Here is a 6099-nt window from a genome sequence, read left to right as displayed (position 1 = left end):
CCATTCCAGTTTTTGTAAGCAACTACAAAACGAAATAAAACGAAAAAAATGGCATAAATAACCCTTCGATTCGGTTAAGTCCATGGTGCGTTTCACCCAGTAGAAAGCATAGAATGAAAAGGAACGTTAAAATTCCATTCCAGTTTTTGTAAGCAACTACAAAACGAAATAAAACGAAACAAATAGCATAAATAACCCTTCGATTCGGTTAAGTCCATGATGCGTTTCACCCAGTAGAAAGCATAGAATGAAAAGGAACGTTAAAATTCCATTCAAGTTTTTGTAAGCAACTACAAAACGAAATAAAGCGAAAAAATGGCATAAATAACCCTTCGATTCGGTTAAGTCCATGGTGCGTTTCACCCAGTAGAAAGCATAAAACGAAAAGGAACGTTAAAATTCCATTCCAGTTTTTTTAAGCAACTGCGAAGTAAAGAAAACCCAAACCGGTGTTCCTTCGTGGCTGTCTCTTGTGAACAATCCCGGAAATGGTGTAAGTGGTAGCGAGGGAAGGAGGAATTAATTAGAGAGAAAAGATTTTACTACTTCTGTTGATTTTAACCGATCGTGGCAGCTAACTCTTAGCAGAAAAAAATATAGGAATCTACGATTATCGAGGAAGTGGAGAGGTAATATGTCTATAAAACACCTCAGATATTGTGTTGCAGTTTTTGCATATTACATTTGCATGAAATGTCTTGATTTTTAATCCTATTAAGGTCAAATCATAGGGGAAAAAATGAGTTCATTTTATATATGGGGAAGGGAAAGGAAGGGATAACATTCCAAGTGATGTAATCTTTCAACAAGAATATGCCCAATGCCATATGTCAAAAAGTTTCAATGGTTTGATTTGAGAAATATGCTTAAGAGAATAAAATGCTGCCTAAACACACAACCACCCCCCACCCCCAGCCCCCACACACACGTGTGTGTGTGTGTGTGTGTGTGTGTGTGTGTGTGTGTGTGTGTGTGTGTGTGTGTGTGTGAGGTTTATACATTTAACAGTAAAGTTGAAAATATGACATATCTCTCTCTTCCTCTCACTCACTCACTTTCTATTTATCCATGAATCTATCAATATCTCCTCTCTCTCGCTTTTCTCTTTCTCTCTCTCTCTCTCTCTCTCTCGCTTTTCTCTTTCTCTCTCTTTCTCTCTCTCTCGCTTTTCTCTTTCTCTCTCTCTCGCTTCTCTCTCTCTTTCTCTCTCTCTCTCTCTCTCTCTCTCTCTCTATATATATATATATATATATATATATATGTATATCTTATACTTATTATATTTATGGTCGACTTAATGCATAGTGAAACTCTTTTGAACGTTATCGATGCTTGTCGTCAACCCACGTGATTAGCACCAAAGATTTAAATGAATTCAAAAAATTTTGAATTTTTGTGGTTATTTTTTATGCCCATGCATCAATAAAAGGTTTTGTCAGTAAATCTGTTAAACTTCAGTTTGAAATAAAAATTTCCTTAGTCTGTCACGATTCAGAATAAAATAGCATTTTTGATCGTTTGTTATGCTTAAGTTTGAAATAGCATTTTCTACGGTTTATCATTATTCGGTTTGAAATAAAATTTTCTACAGTTTGTAATTCATAAGCTTGAAATTTCATTTCGGTCGATCTATCATGCTTGCGTTTGAAATAACATAAGTTTGATATTAAGTGTTCGTTCAAGTTTGAAATCGCATTTCTATTGGTTTTTCGTGCTTACCGAAGAAATAGCATTTTCGTTCATCTGTCAAACTTAAATTTGAAATACTATTTTCATTATTATGTCAAACTAAATTTGAAATAGATTTTCGTTAGTCTGTCAAACTTAAATTTGAAATAGCATTTTCGTTTGTCTGTCAAACTTATATGTGAAACTGCATTTTCGTTTATCTGTCAAACTAAAATTTAAATTAGCATTTTCGTTAGTCTGTCAAACTTAAATTTTAAATAGCATTTTCATTAGTTTGTCAAACTTAAATTTGATATAGCATTTTCTTTAGTTTGTCAAACTTAAAGTTTAAATAGCATTTTCGTTGGTCTATCAAACTTAAATTTTAAAATGTTTTCGTTGGTCTGTCAAACTTAAATTTTAAATGGCATTTTCGTTAGTTTGTCAGACTTAAATTTTAAATAGCATTTTTGTCAGTTTGTCAAACTTAAATTTGAAATTGCATTTTCGTAAGTCTGTCAAACTTAGATTTGAAATTGCATTTTCGTCGTTCTATCATGTTTTTATTTGAAATAGAATTTTCATCAGTCTGTCGGTGAATCTGTCAAAATTTATTTTCCTTGGTCTGTCATGATTCAGTTAAAGTATCATTTACGTTGATTTGTTATGCTTAAGGTTGAAATTTCATTTTGGTCATTCTATCATTCTTGCGTTTGAAAGAGCATTTTCATCGGTTGGTTATGCATAAGTTTGATATTAAATTTTTGTTTGTCTGTCTCGTTTAAGTTTGAAATAATATTTGTATCGGTTTTACGGGCTTACCATAAAACTGAAATTTTCATCCTTTTTTTATTTTGTTGTTTTTTTTTTGTTTTTTTTTTAAGCTTTTAAATAGCGTTTTCACCTGTCAGTCGTGCTTTAGTTTTAAACAGCATTTTCGTCAATCTGTAGTGCCTACGTTTGAAAAATCGTTTTTATTGTCTGTCGTGCTTATGTTTTAAATTGCTTTTTCGTCGACCTATCATCACTAAACACATAAATTAAATGGGCGTATCTTATAAAATTCCCATTTTTTTTGTCACTTTTTCGGATTCTGCAGTTTCCAAAGAAATATTCAAAATCCTGACATTTTCTAAAAGCACAAAAGTTTTTTTTTCTAAATATTTAATGTAGATTTTCATGTTTTGTCAAAAATATTTATAACGCGTCATTCAAAAATAAATTCTTTACTGCTTTTTGCTTTGTTTTCTTTTGTTTTGTTTATTTTTTGTTATTGAGAGTTTGCGTGTTATTATTTGGATTCATTAGACGATTATTCTCATTTTGGGTGTTGTTTTTACAACGTTTCGGCCGATGCAACTTTCGGTTTTCTTCAGGTATATTTTAGCAAATTTCTCGGAATTTTAAATGGAAGCCTTTAATCCAAGCGGTTATGATGCTCTAAAGTACCCGTGAAATCTATGCTTCTATATTTTTTTTTTGTATTGATATTCATCTTAAACCTAATTTTTCTATTTATTAAAAAATAAAATACATCTTTGTTATATATGGGTCGTGGATTTGCATTCATCTGCAAAAGATCTAGCTAATTTACATATTCTTTTAAACATTCATTTTAATTAATTCCATATATATATATATATAATCCAGTGACGGTAAAATCCAAATGTATAACTTCAAGAAAGTTAATCAAATGGAAATTCAATTAACTTTCTTGAAGTTATACATTTGTATTTTACCGTTACTGGATTATTTATCTTCCACCAGACTATCCATTCATGTGTAATTACCTTTTTCTTCGCCATATTCCTTCTGCTAAACTTTTTTGTTTTCAAGTAAGATCTTTGACTTACTTGTTGTTTCATCAAATACTTTTGCATGCAAAATCCGATCCCACATTTTGCTAATTCCTACCCTCTGATGAGAAGGAAAGTATTTCTTCAAAACTCTGCGGAGTAAGGACTATCCACTTATCGAGTGTTTCCTTTTCAGATTAAATATGTTTTTAACTCATTTCAAAGTGTTTTTTAACATGTTTTATTAACTGTTTGCTCGTATTATAAGCTCTATTTCCTATTTGGTTTTATCGAGCTTTTACATCTAGCTGATATAATTTTATAAATATTAATTCTTTAATATTTATGATATACTTTAATTTTACCATCTTGGATCATTTTGGTAAATTTAATTGTAATTTTCATTATATATACAGTGATGATCATATTTATTGGCACGGTAAAATAAAAGTTAAATTTTGTCTAATAAATTCTAAAAAAGGGATTAAATTAAAGGAAATAACAAAGTATATTATGTATTTTTAACTGGCCTTTCCGATGCAGCAATCGGATTTTAGAAAAAATAAATAACAAAGGAACAACAAACATAATTGCAAAAAACCCTTGTTTAAAATTATTGGCACGGCTTTGTTTTTCTTTTAGTATCAGTATAATATCAATCAATTTCCGGTTTACGTGCTTTCTGAACTTTTTTATAGCCATATTATGCTTGTTTAACGCTAATTCAGTGAATAATTTTTTTCAGATAATTTTTAGATAGCGATTTATTTAAACTATTATAAGTGACTAAATTATAATTTTCAATCGCCATGGTTAAAACTAAGGAACACAGCGAAGACGTCAGGAAGCTTGTTGTAGCATGCCATAGCAATGGGGAGGGCTATGATAAGATTTCAAAGAAGCTAAACCTTCCCAAATCCATTGTTAGAGCCATAATAAACAAGTTCAAATCGCAAGGCCACGTTATGAGTTTAGAGGGTAGAGGGAGAAAAAGGATTCTTTCCCCAAGAGATGAACGGAAAATTGTTCGACAAGTAAAACAAAACCCAAGGATCTCTGTTGGGGAGATTGTTGATGAACAGAGCACCTCTGGAGTGAATGTATCTCGACATACAGTTGGTAGAGTTTTGAAGAGAGCTGGTTTAAAAGCATGTCGTCCGAGAAAGACTCCCTTATTGAAGCCTATGCACCTGAAAGCAAGGCTAGCCTTTGCAAAACGTCATATTGATAAAGATGTTGCATTCTGGAAACGTGTTCTATGGACTGACGAAACGAAAATAGAGTTATTTGGCCATAATAAAGTGTCTTATATTTACAGAAAATCTGGCGAAGCTTTCCTGCCTAAGAACACCATACCCACAGTGAAGCACGGTGGAGGCAGTTTGATGTTTTGGGGATCCTTTGCTGCCTCTGGACCAGGGCGACTTGTTAAGGTCACAGGTAGCATAAAAAAGGAAGATTATGTTAAAATATTGGATGAAAACCTGAAAGACTCTGCTAAAGAGCTCTCACTTGGTCGTCGTTGGTGGTTCATGCAAGATAATGACCCAAAGCATTCGGCTAAACTGACTAAGAAATGGCTTGAGGACAATCATATTAATGTTTTGGAGTGGCCATCACAAAGCCCAGACCTTAATCCAATTGAAAATTTATGGAGAACATTAAAATTGAGGGTAATGCAAAGGAAGCCTAAGAATCTTATTCAATTGGAGGATTATTGTCAGGAAGAGTGGGCTAAAATTACTACTGAAGAGTGCAACAACTTGGTTGTAAACTATGAAAAGCGACTGAGGAAGGTAATCAAGGCCAAAGGCTATACAATTGATTATTAAATAAATCGTGCCAATAATTTTGAACAAGGGTTTTTTGCAATTATGTTTGTTGTTCCTTTGTTATTTATTTTTTCTAAAATCCGATTGCTGCATCGGAAAGGCCAGTTAAAAATACATAATATACTTTGTTATTTCCTTTAATTTAATCCCTTTTTTAGAATTTATTAGACAAAATTTAACTTTTATTTTACCGTGCCAATAAATATGATCATCACTGTATATATATATATATATATATATATATATATATATATATATAAACTCAAATGATCTTGTAACCCACTTTCCGATTTACGACATCCGGTTGCGCATGTGCGCATGACCTGCGCATTGAAATATTAACGTTATTTCGAAATTATTATTTAACATGAGAAGAGTGGGGTTTAAAATAACTTAAACGTAATACAGAAATGAACGATGTAAAAAAAGCAGATATATCACATTTGAATTTAACTATAATAAGTATTATGGTATCTGTTCAGTGCAAATTTACCTATAAGTGTGGCCAACCACTCATGATTCAGTAACTGTAATTTTTTTTCAAAAATAATCAATTATAATAAACAGAACGACTCCTAGAAATCTATCTATATTCTTTTTTCATTTTAATATACTTTCATAGAAATGTTTCTGTTCTGTCAAAAAAAAACAGTATTTTCTTTATGTCACAAGTGTCACACTCATACATGAATTCCATAGCTAATATAACATACTGACCCAACCGGTCACGGATAGTCTAGTATATATATATATATATATATATATATATATATATATATATATATATATATATATATACTCAT

Source organism: Euprymna scolopes, chromosome 22, assembly GCF_053919585.1.
Source record: "Euprymna scolopes isolate OS-2025 chromosome 22, ASM5391958v1, whole genome shotgun sequence".
Taxonomy (NCBI): Eukaryota; Metazoa; Mollusca; class Cephalopoda; order Sepiida; family Sepiolidae; genus Euprymna; species Euprymna scolopes.
This window is presented reverse-complemented; position numbering follows the sequence as displayed.